This window comes from Dreissena polymorpha, chromosome 1 (genome assembly GCF_020536995.1).
Source record: "Dreissena polymorpha isolate Duluth1 chromosome 1, UMN_Dpol_1.0, whole genome shotgun sequence".
In the NCBI taxonomy this organism is placed as follows: domain Eukaryota; kingdom Metazoa; phylum Mollusca; class Bivalvia; order Myida; family Dreissenidae; genus Dreissena; species Dreissena polymorpha.
The window spans coordinates 26,791,265-26,805,512 of NC_068355.1; the positions used below are offsets into that span (position 1 = coordinate 26,791,265).

General features: G+C 34.2%; 1 protein-coding gene across 1 annotated transcript in view; it reads right to left on the reverse strand.

Moving 5' to 3' along the window:
* Positions 1-3,413: 3,413 nt before the first annotated feature.
* The window catches only part of LOC127864939 (uncharacterized), a 77,653-nt gene continuing 66,818 nt past the window's right edge, over positions 3,414-14,248 (reverse strand). The window contains exon 13 of the mRNA XM_052404831.1: positions 3,414-7,311. The gene's annotated coding sequence lies outside the window, so the exon portion shown is untranslated. The remainder of the gene's footprint in view (positions 7,312-14,248) is intronic.

The following is a 14,248-nucleotide window of genomic DNA, read 5'->3' on the forward strand; positions in this document are numbered from 1 at the left end:
ATACCAACGTCCCGCCTGGCGTTCCGCAGCCTACCCATGTTACCTTTGTAGGATTTGGAGAATTCAGCGCAGACTGTTTTGGGTTTCCTGCATTGGTGAAAGGCTGAAGCGCTGAACGCGTCGGCTGCGCGGATTAGCAGCTCAATTTCGCGCGTGAATCGTTTCAGCCAATTCCGCGTTGTAAAATATCCCGTCCACGTGTCGTTTTCAAAATCTGAGTAAGGAAAAAAGGCACCGCTTAAAACTGGAAATGCTTTTTCCTGTCCGTTTATTTTTCGTAATTTAGACTCGACCTTAGGAATGTAATCGAAGAAGTCCCTGATCGTACCAAACTGGATATTCATCTTCAAGACCGATTTTGCGTTTATATATTGCATAAGTTTGCCGTAATTCGAAACGTCTCACAACGTCTCATGATGGGTGAATCTCGAGCAGATATTCCTCATCCGAAGCGTCAAGATTTACAACAGGAATGTCGGACGTAAGTGTGAACCTTTAATTTGGTGAAACTCATAATTAATGGGTTGTCGTGCGTTGTCATTTCTTGTGTGGAAAATCGTTATGAAAATATATTGTAAAATGTAAAACCGTTCAATCGTTTATATAAAAAGATTGTCAAAATAAAATGTTTCGTATCAGATGCTTTTTATTTGTTGTAAGTCAATATGTTTGGTCAAACAATGCCGTGTTTGTTAATGCATATTTACACAACTCTCTTCGGCGTATGGAATTAAGACATGTCTAGTAATAGAAAATTAACAAGAACCCTAACCATATGAGTCGCGTTCTGAGAAAAGCGGGCATAAAACATGTGCGTTAAGTGTCGTCCCAGATTAGCCTGTGCAGTCCGCACAGCTAATCAGTGACGACACTTTCCGCTTTGATGTAATATTTCGTTTAAATGAAGTCTTTTCTAAGCAAAAATCCAATTTAGGCGGAAAGTGTCGTCCCTTATTAGCCTGGGCGGACTGCACAGGCTAATTTGATACGACACTTAACGCACATGCATTAAGCCCAGTTTTCTCAGAACGCGGCTCTTATATGCATCGTGTAGGACATTCGTCACTTGTCTAAAATAAAAGAAAAGCGGATGGTTACAATAATTTCTGTCACGAGTTAGCATCTGCATATAGAGTGATTATTCCTATACTCAGGACTTGTCCATCGTTGCGCGTGTCAATAAAATATCAAAATAATACCAAATAAAATGCATTGAATCAAACATTGTCCATATCCAGTTCAATTCCCGTTCTTGGCAGCATGTGAGTTTGGTTGGTTGTCACCATACCGCACAAGTGGGGTTTCCTACTGCCCCCCCCCCCTAAAAAACAAACAAAGAAACAACAACAAAAAAAACCACAAAACCACACCAGAAATTAAAAAATAATAATCCTGACTTAGAAATAAAGGTAGAAAATAGACGTTCTTAAAGTTTTTAAAGTTAAAACTAAAGTTTAAGTACTGTTTTATTATTTTACTTCGTGAGAACGCATCATGTGTCCTCACATGGTTTATTTTGTATTTCTTCGTGATAAAAACAAATGTTTTGTTGATTGAAGCCACACACTTTGCCTCTGACCATAAATGAAATACTTGTTAATCAATACATATAGATGCAATTTGAAAATGTGCAAAATTGTCATTAAATCTAAAGCCTAGTTAGCAAAAAGCCTAGTTAGCAAGTTATTAACAATTTTTCAAACGGTACCGCTTTTAAAACCGAAAGTAAGATTTCTAGACGTATACGTCCATTTCGACAAACGCGATTATTTTTAAGTTTTAAAACGCAAAAAAAGACGGATTTCTACCTTGTAAACACCAGATATATTGTAATTGACATAGATAAAATTAAATATATAGCCTATTAAGCAAGTAATTTATTATTTTTCAAACGATTCCGCTTTTAAAACAAACCGAAAGTAGGATTTCTAGACGTATACGTCCATTTCGACAAACGCGATTATTTTTAAGTTTTAAAACGCAACAAAATATGGATTTATACCTTGTAATCATCGGATATATTCTAATTGACATAGATAAAATTAAATATATAGCCTAGTTAGTAAGTAATTTATTACTTTTAAACGGTACCGCTTTTAAAACCGTAAGTAGGATTTCAAGACGTATACGTCCATTTCGACAAACGCGATTATTTTTAAGTTCTAAAGCGCAAAAAAAGACCGATTTCTACCTTGTAACCACCAGATATATTCTAATTGGCATAGATAAAATATGTTTCTTATTTATACTTACATTTAATATGCCAAATAAGTAATTAGGCTTTGAGACGCAGTTTTTTCCCCATATTCAAATAAAACTATATCATCCACGTCATGCGAAAATCGGTCTTATGGCATATGCGGCCAGAGTAGCTCAAGCCAAGCCTGCGCACTTTCCCATCAATGGCTACGCTTTCCGCTTTAAAAAAGGCACGCAAGGTTTGGTAATAACTCCAGAGTAGTTTATTCAGTATTCATATTCTTACAAGACTGTGCGATTGCGCAGGCCTAGCTGAAGCTACATTGGGATCATATTGCATAAGATCAATTTTTGCATGACCCGTGTACAAATCTCATTGCGTCTTATAAATAGAACATCTAAGCACAATACTTGCCGATAGAAAAGTGAATTCACCTTGTGTTGTTTATAGCAAACTGGCAAATGTCCGTAGACTATTTTGACTTGCATACGTCACACATGTGTGGTTAGATAATTAATGATTTTCCTTCTAAATGTATCATGGGCACTCTACTTTTAGGTGGTTCTGTCTCACAATACAAGACAAATGGCATTTACCGATAGGTTTTCATAAATGTCTTTCCCTAAAATGTGTGTTATTTGATAAATTGAAAACAATACTGTGTTATCAACAGAAAGTAGTCTGCATTTGCAAATTTTGCTTTGACCAATAGCATGCAGCTATTCTGGCGACATGACTTCGTCAGCATCAAATTGCATCACAAAAGTTATCAAATTTTAGGATTTACCAGCATAATTTAGTAAAATTATTATGTATGACGACCTCTCAATAACGTCTCTGTCACCATGATAAAAAGTGTGAAAACGTCTTAGTGGTGTCTTTCCTTAAAGCGATTTCCTTAACGTTACGTTTATACTGAATGCAAAGACGATGGTGTGCTCAAGTCTTAATCCAGTCATTGTTACCATTTTCACATTAGAGACCCCTGTGACATTGACACTTTACCGGAGAAATCCAAAATCAAACGATATTAAATCTACGCGAATGCCAATCACAATGTGAAATTTGAAAGCTCTTAACGGAATAGTTCTTAAGATATTGACTGTAAACCAATGTCGACCAAAGTATGACGGCGAACTAATGGACCGATAGGCCAAAATCAATATGTGTCCCCTAGTTTCAATAGGGGAGCAAATATAGTACTAATACAACGGTTCATAGTATTTTTATTTGAACTCGCAACACTTTTTCACAGTACAATACTTTTCCCATTTAAATGAGATAACTTGTAGTTATCTACTTTAAATAGTGTGCAGGAACAGACTTGGATCAGCAAAAACACATCACTAACATAAACATGTATATCTCTTTAAGTCACATAAACTATATTATTTCCATAACAAATTCAATGTTTAAGCAATAACTTGTACACTAAATAAATGCAACATTTTGCACATAGAGACCCTCATAACCATACCATTTGTTAAAGATAATTCAGATCCAAATTATTTTTAAAAGATAGTTCATGCATATCGCATGCATGACATATCTTGCGTGGACTTCTGTCTTACATTGTTTAACATACATCTTTTCACAGCTACTCTGCAGTTAAATGTTTACTGCCATCTTTCAAGATGTCAACATTAAGTTTCTAACCTTCAAGCAAACAATGTTTTCCCTACCGCACATTCAAAGAAATATTCACGAATAAAGTCATAGGAAGTGCCCATATAAAAAATCAATAAATAGTGCTGATTTATTAAGAGAGCAAAGCATTGCACAACTGAAATATTTAGTATAATGCGACCTCTACGGAATAAACATTGGTTATTAATGATGGAGAAAAACAACATGAGTTGTGTAATGTGCTTTGTCTAAACCATACACCCACAATGCATGTTGGCGAGAATATAGCCACTTCAATTTAATTAGCTAGACAATACAATGTATGAAACTAAAATTAACAGATAACCTGGTTATAGTTTAGATAAATATTTTAACATTATTAAAATACTATTTGCAGTAATTTAAGGACAATCAAGAGATAAGTAAGACATAGGTACACACAAATATGCAATAAATAAGAGTCTTTAATCAATATGACGTACACAAGCAATTTAAAAAAGGCATCTAAGCAGTTTATATACACCCTATATTTACGAATGCAAAATGCTTATTTGGAATGGATGACAATATTAACACATTATTGTAAAAATTGCATCTAAAAGTATTAATTAAGTTCAATACTAATATGATTGTATGGTAACAATTGTTTGTTATGCATTCAAAGTAACGCAAAATGTAATTTTATTTTCTATGTAATCAATATGATTTATTTGAAACATTTCATACAATTTTACAAACATCAAGCTATTTTCAGCTGTTAAGTAATAGAACAATTGTGTTTCATGCATTCAAATAAAGTTCAATATAAACAATCACATTTTTAAGGAAATATGGTCTAATGGTCGAGTGAAACAAACTGTAACACAAATAGTAAACTGCCGCTATCATCATCTGTAAGTAAATTCTTATCATGTATAATATAAATACAAGTACAATATGATTGCTACAATTTTCACATGTCTTAAAAAGACATTTTGAGCAGAACATTTCCTTTATCATCACATTTGCAAAACTGTAAGCATTGTATGGACAACTAAATTTTATGATTTCAAATAAATGACATTATATTTTTATTACACATGTTTTGTAACGCTTAGTATCATATTGTACCATAGCTATTAATTCATTAAACAGACGTATATTAGTTTAGTAAGTATTCTACAAAATCCCAATACAAACTGATGGCTGAGAATAAAGAGTGTCATATGTTTAATAACTGTATGAATGTACTCATGTTATGTTGAGAGATGAACAAAAGCATTATCTAACAACGGATACAACTTTGTTTTTCAAGCAACAACATCCCTATATCTTACGTACAAAGAGAGACAATTCAATTATTGACAAGTGTTAGCATGTTAAATCACTCTCGCTTGATTTGCAATTGACTGATTTCCAAGTAGTATATATTAATTGTTCTTAAGATAATGCAAAACAAAGTTATACCAATATTTCAATAGTTGCTTGACTTTATTTAATGAAACGCAGTACATATACTAATAACAAGATGTTCCTTTTGCCTAAAGCATAATTTATTAGCCTCTTCAGAATGTGTTGTTCTGTATCATTAAGAAAGTTTTAAATGAGCATCTCCACAAGCAATGTTTGTTTTTATTATCTGGCATCTAAAAGATGTACATGATGAAAATTGTTTGTACAAATACATGTTAACAGCGAAAATCAAAATGGCAACAATAAACGCATGATTTTCATTAACAATACGATCATTTCGCAATCGCTCTATATACAAATGACAAATGAAGTGACGGATATACACATTGATCAAGAATTCTTGGTCAGGTTAATCTGGTCGTCTAAATGTCTATACACAAACATATAAAGCATAATTAACTTTACAAAAACAAAAAATAATTATCATAACTTTAGACATTATTTCCACATCTTATATTTTCGTTTTTAAATGCTCAAAGCATTTTAAGCAACAAACAAGTCATTCTTCAATCATGTTTAAGCAAATTAATAAATAACTGGAAGTAAATACAGAATAGACAATTTAAGGAAGATTAAATGATTTTGTCTAAAATTAATCAATATTGTCTTGAAATACTAAGATAATAAACAAGATGCTTGACAAAAACACCTGACACCAATGGGCACACGTAAGAGTATCAAAGCCTTAACTTTAAAATTATCCACCGGTGTAAACAATGTGTGTAACTACCACCTCTATATTACACATAAAGCCAAAAAAAAACTCAAGCATGTCTCATTACATGAAAAGAATACATTTTCTTTCAATTTTGTCAAAGTTACCAGCATCATTTAAACAGCTTTGACAAATGTTAAAATCAGCATTAATAGACATATATTTAGTAACATTATATTTTCCTTAACATTTCCAAAATAAAATTTCATAATACAGACACAGTAATTGGATAGACTTGCTAATTTTGCTCTTAAAATTATATTGTTCATTATTGCTTTTATCACGTAATCTTAATCTTATTATACTGAGTATTTAAATATAGTTCATAAAAGCCTTATACAGAAAATGACTATCAGCATCATAGTTCCAATAAAACATGAACTATTGTTTTCTTTAAACACAACTTGGATGGTCACATAAGAACATGGCTGGCCACAAGACTGTCTGGATTTCCACTTTTTGTTGTGATTTGTCATTATGCGACTTCTGTCTGCATCAATTCATTAATTTTCCACCTGTCCCAATTTCAAAGATGAGACCTTCAATTGTACATGTTCACACCGGACACGGGGTATGTAGATACCTTCAATTGTACATGTTCACACCAGACATGGGGTATGTAGAGACCTTCAATTGTACATGTTCACACCGGACATGGGGTACGTAGAGACCTTTAATTGTACATGTTCACACCAGACATGTGGTATGTAGAGACCTTCAATTGTACATGTTCACACCAGACATGAGGTATATAGAGAGACATTCAATTGTACATGTTCACACCAGACAAGGAGTATGTAGAGACCTTCAATTGTACATGTTCACACCCGACATGGGGTATGCAGAGACCTGCAATTGTACATGTTCACACCAGACATGGGGTATGTAGAGACCTTCAATTATACATGTTCACACCAGACATGGGGTATGTAGAGACCTTCAATTGTACATGTTCACACCCGACATGGGGTATGTAGAGACCTTCAATTATACATGTTCACACCAGACATGGGGTATGTAGAGACCTTCAATTGTACATGTTCACACCCGACATGGGGTATGTAGAGACCTTCAATTGTACATGTTCACACCCGACATTGGGTATGTAGAGACCTTCAATTGTACATGTTCACACCAGACATGGGGTATGTAGAGACCTTCAATTGTACATGTTCACACCAGACATGGGTATGCAGAGACTAGCACATCTTAAACAGCATTTATATCTCTGAGCTTCTTCGGTATGGGGTTAATATGATAACAACGGTAGCAGCAGGCTGTCCTTCTGATTTGCTGGTTTGATTTTGTCAAGGGACGTCTGAAAAAAGAAAGATTCATAACAGTTAATGTCAGTTGTTCATTGTATGTGTATTACCAATGATAAACAAGAACAAGAACAGCACTTTTATACATTGAGTTACATTAAAAGTTAATCATAACCACTTTATTACCAACTAACTATAAATCTCACCATCAATCAGGAAATATGGGTTGATATTTGAGAAACATACATTTCTTCCATTGGAAAAATATAACCTAATCATTAATAACAATAAGAAAGGGCCAACTAGCCAATAGTAAATAAAACGTGTTGGAGAAGAGTTTTACTGAGATGTATGTGTGAGGTAGGCAAAAGGCAACCGATGCAACCACATTTTACTTTTGACTGAAAACTTCACTACTATGAAATAAATGAACCAATACTAGAGCTTTGACGAATACCCCCACATGCCGCATTGACACAGGTGATTTTGCATGTTGTCTTCACAAAAAAGCGCACACCATGCTCAATGTTTAAAATGCACTAAGTGACCCCGTGACCTAGTTTTTGACCCGGCAAGGCCCATGTTTGAACTTGAACTAAACATCATATAGCAACAACTTCTGACAAAGTTTGGTGAAGCTCTGATGAAAACTACTTGAACAACTAAAAACTAATTATAATGCCGTAATACAAGATCAAAACGAAATATTAAAACACTGCCAAATTTTATGAAAATCTTTATAAAAAAGACACAATATAGATATAAACAATCATGAACGTTTCTATACCAATATCTGCAATAAAATAAACCCAGAACAAACGCAAAATGAACAAAAATACCTATCAGAGTATGAATGCGCTAAAGCACTGCTAGACATGACAAACAATAAAAGTCCAGGATCAGATGGCATATCTGCAGAATTTTACAATTTTGGAATTGCAATATGTCGTTAATTCTCTTAACTATTCTTTAGACACCAATAATCTAACAGAATTGCAAAAATAAAGCATAATTACTTTACTACCTAAGACCGGAAAGGACACCCTTTTGATCGATAACTGGAGGCCCATCTCACTTCTTAACGTTGATTACAAAATAGCCACAAAATCCATTGCCAATTGTATAAAACCTCATTTAAATAATATAACCAGTGTAAATCAAACAGGATTTATCAAAGGAAGATATAATGGCGAAAACGTAAGACTTTTGCATGAAATTATTTAACTAATGGATGAAAGTAATGAAAACGGTCTCCTATTTTTTCAGATTTTAATAAAGCCTCCTACAGTCTGGATCATGGATTTATGTTTAAATGCCTCCGCCATTTCGGATTTAGTGAGCATACCTTACAGTGGGTAATGCTATTTTATAAAGATGCAACATCCAGGTTACAAATAATGGTCATTTTTCAGATATTTTCAGTATACAAAGAGGGGTCAGACAAGGATGTCCTTTATCTCCTTACCTTTTAATTATTTGCATTGACAGATGTCGATAGACATTGAACTTAACACACAAGTCAAAGGAATAACAATTAATAATGTAGAATTAAAACAGTCGCTTTTTGCTGATGACGCCTCTTTCATACTTGATGGTTCTCGAACATCATTCGAAACATGAATAAAAATCATAGAAGCATTTGAAGTAATATCTGGTCTATCATTAAATAGGCATAAATGTAAAATCCTTAAGCTAGGAGCACTTAAAAATAGTCAAATTGAACTTTGCAAACACAAAGAATTTATCTGGAGCTCCAACCATGTTTCAACTTTAAGAATAGAATTTAGCAACGATCCCGTAGAAATGTCACTAAATATTCCGGGAAAAATTCATGCTTTTGAAACTTGTTTAAATCAATGGAAGCGTAGGAAACTATCTTTAATTGGAAAAATTACAGTGTTGAAAACTTGTGCAATACCCAAGCTTGTATATGCATTAACAGTTTTACCAAACCCATCTCAAGACATAATCTCAAATATAAATTTCTGTGGTACGAAAAACCAGATCAAGTTGCCAGAAAGGGAATCACACAGGATTCTGCCGAAGGTGGTTTAAAAATGTTAGATATTGAAATATTCTTAAAATCCCTCAAAGCCAGTTGGAAACAAGAGCACCGCCTTGCAGGTGCAGACCGCTCATCTATTTTCTTTTTAAAGGTGAAGGGACTCTCATTTTCAATCACAAAGGAGGAAGGGGTGGAGAGAAGAGGGGTGTATAGTTTGGGGGTGTGGACATTTATTTCATTATCTTCCATAAATGCGAAAAAATGCGGGGGGGGGGAGTTGGACGGTATTTGAAACATAAAATAATAAAAATAAATATTTGTTTTTTAACCGTTTCAAAAAAAATTGGGGAGGGTGAGGGGGGGGGGGGTATAGTGTGAGGCTGTTGTGGTAATTTGTGAGATGATCTTAAAAAAAAAATTAGGATTTAGGGGTGGGGGGATTCGGGTGGGGGGAGGGGAGGTGGGGGGGATTCTTGGGTGCGATGGTTGGACGGTATTTCAAACATAAGATAATAAAAATAAATAGTTGTATTTTTTAACAGTTAAAAAAAACTGGGGGGGGGGGGGGTGGGGGGTATAGTGTGAGGGTGTGATTGTCATTTGTGAGATCTTAAAAAAAAAAAATAGGGGGGGGGGGAATTCGGGGGGGGGGACACGGGGGATGGTTTGGGTGGAGTCTATTGTGGTATGTCAGGTAAGAGTAGTTTTGTCAAAGTATCAATCAAATCTAATCATAAATAAAGAAGTTATGGCAATTTGAGCAAAATTTAATAATTTTACCTTGAGTCAAGGTCATTCAAAGGTCAAGGTAAAATTCAACTTGCCAGGTACAGTAACCTCATGATAGCATGAATGTATTTGAAGTTTGAAAGCAATAGCCTTGATGCTTAAGAAGTAAAGTGGATCGAAACACAAAATTTAACCATATATTCAAAGTTACTAAGTCAAAAAAGGGCCATAATTCCGTTAAAATGACATCCAGAGTTATGCAACTTGTCCTTTTACTGTACCCTTATGATAGTTTGCAAGTGTTCCAAGTATAAAAGCAATATCTATGATACTTTAGGGGTAAAGTAGACCAAAACACAAAACTTCACCAAATTTTCAATTTTCTAAGTATAAAGGGCCCATAATTCCGTCCAAATGCCAGTCAGAGTTACATAACTTTGCCTGCACAGTCCCCTTATGATAGTTAAAAAGTGTTGCAAGTATGAAAGCAATAGCTTTGATACTGTAGGAATAAAGTGGACCTAAACACAAAACTTAACCAAATTTTTAATTTTCTAAGTATAAAAAGGGCACATAATTCTGTCAAAATGCCAGTCAGAGTTACATTACTTTGCCTGCACAGTCCCCTTATGATAGTTAGTTAGTGTTGCAAGTATGAAAGCAATAGCTTTGATACTTAAGGAATAAAATGGACCTAAACACAAAACTTAACCAAAATTTTCAATTTTTTAAGTATAGAAAAGGGCACATAATTCTGTCAAAATGCACGCCAGATTTATCTAACTTTGCCTGCCCAGTCCCCTCATGAAAGTAAGTAAGTGTACTAAGTTTGAATGCAATAGCATTGGTACTTTCTGAAAAAAGTGGACCTAAACGCAAAACTTAACCAAAATTTTCAATTTTCTAAGTATAAAAAGGGCACATAATTCAGTCAAAATGCACGCCAGAGTTATCTAACTTTGCCAGCTCAGTCCCCTCATGATAGTTAGTAAGTGTACCAAGTTTGAATGCAATAGCATTGATACTTTCTGAGAAAAGTGGACCTTAACGCAAAACTTAACCGGACGCCGACGCCAAGGTGATGACAATAGCTCATAATTTTTTTTCAAAAAATCGATGAGCTAAAAAAGATATATATTTGAACCAGATTCAAAACTGATCAAATTATACACCAATATGCTAAATAGTTATGGTGGAACGTTGATTTTTAAATCAAACTATCATGAAAAGGAAGTTAAAGACCTTAACATAAAATCCGTATTCTTAAAAAACATTCTGAGTGGTTGGCTCAGCATTGCGTTAGAAAAAGATGAAATATTTGTACAAAAACAACTTATCTGGAATAACTCATTTATAAAAAACGAAAATAAAACTTTCTTTATAAAAACATGGTACGACAGAGGTATTCAATTTATTGAACATATATATGATTTCAGGAAAAGATCATTTTACAGTTTTCAAGATATAATAAACCTTTATGAAATAGATAAAAAAGACTTTATAAAATACCATCAAATTGTAAATAGCATACCTGTTGAATTGAAACATAGACTAAAAGAAAACGAAATTATTTATACCACACCGCAACAAGTTTAACGAAATAACAGAAAATACAAAAGCTTGCAAATGGTATATAAAGCACTTATACTAAAACAAAAACCAGAAGTATTCAAACAATTTGATAAATGGAAAGAAACTCTGAATAATCAAAACATTAACCAAAGAAACATCTTCAACCAACCAATCAAACAAGGGCTGTTTGTAAAACATGCATGCCCCCCTATATGGGCTATAAGTTGTAGTAGCAGCCATTGTGTGAATACATTTTTTGTCACTGTGAACAACGGTGGTGGTGGTGGTTGATACAATGCATTACAAAAATGCAGTAAGCCTTACATTTGGTAAAATTTAAATATATTACACGGGAGGCAAATGCTGTAACAAAAAGAACATGCATAAACGGTAGTTGTTTCCCTATTTTGAACCATTTTTAATCCTTAAAATGCCTATTTCCAGTAACTGTGACCTTCACCTGTGACCTTGACCTTTGACCTAGTGACCTCAAAATCAATAGGGGTCATCTGCGAGTCACGATCAATGTTTCTATGAAGTTTCATGATCCTAGGCCCAAGCGTTCTTGAGTTATCATCTGACAAACACCAGGTGGACGGACCGACAGACCGACTGACAGACCGACCGACATGAGCAAAGCAATATAACCCCTCTTCTTCGAAGAGAGGCATAAAGAACATGCATAAACGGTAGTTGTTTCCCTTGTTTGAACCATGCTAAATCCTTAAAATGCCTATTTCCAGTAACTGTGACCTTCACCTGTGACCTTGACCTTTGACCTAGTGACCTCAAAATCAATAGGGGTCATCTGCGAGTCATGATCAATGTACCTATGAAGTTTCAGGCCCAAGCGTTCTTGAGTTATCATCTGACAACCACCTGGTGGACGGACCAACAGACCGACTGACAGACCGACCGACATGAGCAAAGAAATATACCCCCTCTTCTTCGAAGGGAGGCATAATTAACTATTGAAACCAAACTTAGAAACTTCCAATATAAATACCTCATGCACATTTTACCAAACAATTCTTTCCTCCATAAATGCAATCTCGTTCCATCAACATTATGTGATTTTTATAATATGCACACAGAAACGAATTTTCACTTATTCTGGGATTGTCATCCTATTCCAAAGTTTTGGATGGATATAAAAAACTTTATTTACGACAAGTTAGAAACGTTAGAAAACTTGGAGCTAAATTATGCAACTATATCATTTTGTAATTTGACCCCAGCTGATGCAAACAATTCACATGTCATTAACTTCATAATATAGTTGGCTAAATATTTTATCTTTAAATGCAAACAGGAGAAAACAACACCACTAGTAGAAACTTTTATACTATTTTTTAATACTAGAATTTAACTCCAGGAATGAATCCCAACAACACAAAACAAACTACATATATTTAATACTCGCTGGGCATTTGTTATGCCCAATTTATACACATACCCTAAAAACATCTTTACACATACTCACTTACATAAGAACACCTACCTTAAAGCAACAAAACACCCCTTTTTTGCTTTCTTTTTTGTATATTTGTGTTATAACCTTTATTGACCTGTGTACACCATTTTTGCAAACTTTTAAATATTGTTTGAAACTATTTCAAACATATTCATTTCACACCAACTATTGTCTTCATAGATGCTATGTATCACAAGTAATATAAAAAACTTTGTGAAACATTTTGCTCAATGTATGTATTTCTAGTAATATATAATAGGCAACATACACATGCTTTATCTACAACAATCATAGTCTTCAAAAATGCTATGTACCATTATATAGTAATACATTGTGAAACAAACATACTTATTGTGTGTATATTTGACATATTATGTATTATGTTATATGCTAGATGTATTATGTTTACGAAGGAAATAAACAAGAGCTGTCAGAGAACAGCGCGCTCGACTATTCAAGTGCTTGAGAGTATAACGTAAGCCATCATGGGGAAATTGTTCATATTCAATAATTTTTAAGACGATCTTTCAAAAAAAAAAAAAAGGAAAAAATTATTTTTCGGTGGGGTAGGGGGGTTGAGAGTAAGGGTATCACGTTTAAACGGTCGCGTTTCGTGTTTTGGTCAAAAACGTTTACAAAAACTGTAAACGTTTAAACGACAGTCAATATCAATATAAATCAGTTTAGTTCATTACGTTACGACGTTGCAAAACTTGTTAACAGCTGCTGAAAAAGACTCGTATTAAAACTATTTGTATCACGTGCACCACATGCCCCTTATTCACAATACCATAAACATAACAATACACTATGTACGGACTAGACGTCTTGAATATTTAACGCGCGTCATCACGAAATTCCAGCCTTTTGTTGCATGAGCATGACCCGAATCGTCTTGACCATTCGACGCGCGTCGGCACAAAGTGCACGAGGAAATTTTTCCGACTTTTCTTCATCGGCATTCATTTCAAGAGATATGGCGAACAATCTCTGTCTAGGAATATTTTTACCTTAATTGAATTATGCATCTTTTGATGTACATCGTGTTAAGTAAAACATTGACAATTTTAAAACCGGTTTACTCTTATTAAAGGAATGTTGGTTCGATATTAATTCGTCTTTGTTACAAAATATTACCGCATGTAAGTAGACAAAGTGTAACCCAATGGTTCGACAACGACGAGAACAGTTGGTTTTAATATGACGTCAT